Below are 1,049 nucleotides of genomic sequence, written 5' to 3'. Positions count from 1 at the left end.
AGAGTATGCCGGCTGGGCTGAGGGACCCCCCCTGAGTGCACGAATTTCCGTGCACTGGGCCTCTAGTTATTTATATAAGTATACATTGCAAAATGACTACTACAATAGTTATTTAATACATCCATCACCTCCCATAGTTACTTTTCCTGTGGTCAGAACTTTTAGGATCTACCCTCTTAGCAACTTGCAAGTACACAAGACAGTATTGTGAACTGTCGTCACCACCCTGTATGTCAGACCCCCAGAACTTACTCATCTTAGAACTCAACATTGCACCCGTTGACGACCTTCACCAGATTGCCAACCTACTGTTCCTGTGAGGGGTGTTCTGTTTTGTGCTCTGTTTTATTTTTAGGTTCCATATAAAAGTGAAATCATACTTTCCTTGTCTTTCTCCCGCTTACTTCATCTCGCATTGTTAACCTTAAAATTGAAGGCCATTGTGAGAGGTGGCAGGCATTTATTTGAGTTAAAAAAGAATAGGTGTCCGGGCAGAAACCCCATGTTCTGAGGAGACGAGGCCAGGGGTATCTCTGAGAATTGCATCAATAGAAGGAAGGCCTTTCCACAGGTGCAGAGAACAAAGGTATGTTCATTCCCTTTTAAGTTTTCCCTGCAGGAGTCATCAGTCAGGTAGTCACAATATTTGCTTTCCTGGTAACTTTGTAAACAGTAGCGGGGGATACAATGTTGCCCTTCCACATTCCGCAGTGTCAGCCGTTGCCCTGCAAGGACGTTGCCCAGGGAAGGCAGCCCCGAGCCTGCGACTCCGCAGCGGATTCCTCCGAGGCTCCCCCGGCTGTGAACTCCGTACTGGTTACGACTGAACAGCTGCCCGGGGCGCTGGCTCCACGGCCTGTTCTGTAACCCCTGCGTGACTCTTCTTGCTTTTCTTCCCCAAAGTCAGTAAAAGTAATCATTTGAAACATGAGCTCGTACGAATTACGATGGAAATAAAATCAGTGAAAGCTGCTACACTCACTCTCTAATCTATAACCAAAAGCAAGAGCAGCGGGGTGGAAGAGATTAATGGAGGAAAAGGGAGGACC

This window comes from Myotis davidii, unplaced genomic scaffold (genome assembly GCF_000327345.1).
Source record: "Myotis davidii unplaced genomic scaffold, ASM32734v1 scaffold37, whole genome shotgun sequence".
Taxonomy (NCBI): Eukaryota; Metazoa; Chordata; class Mammalia; order Chiroptera; family Vespertilionidae; genus Myotis; species Myotis davidii.
Note: the sequence above shows the minus strand (reverse complement) of the source record.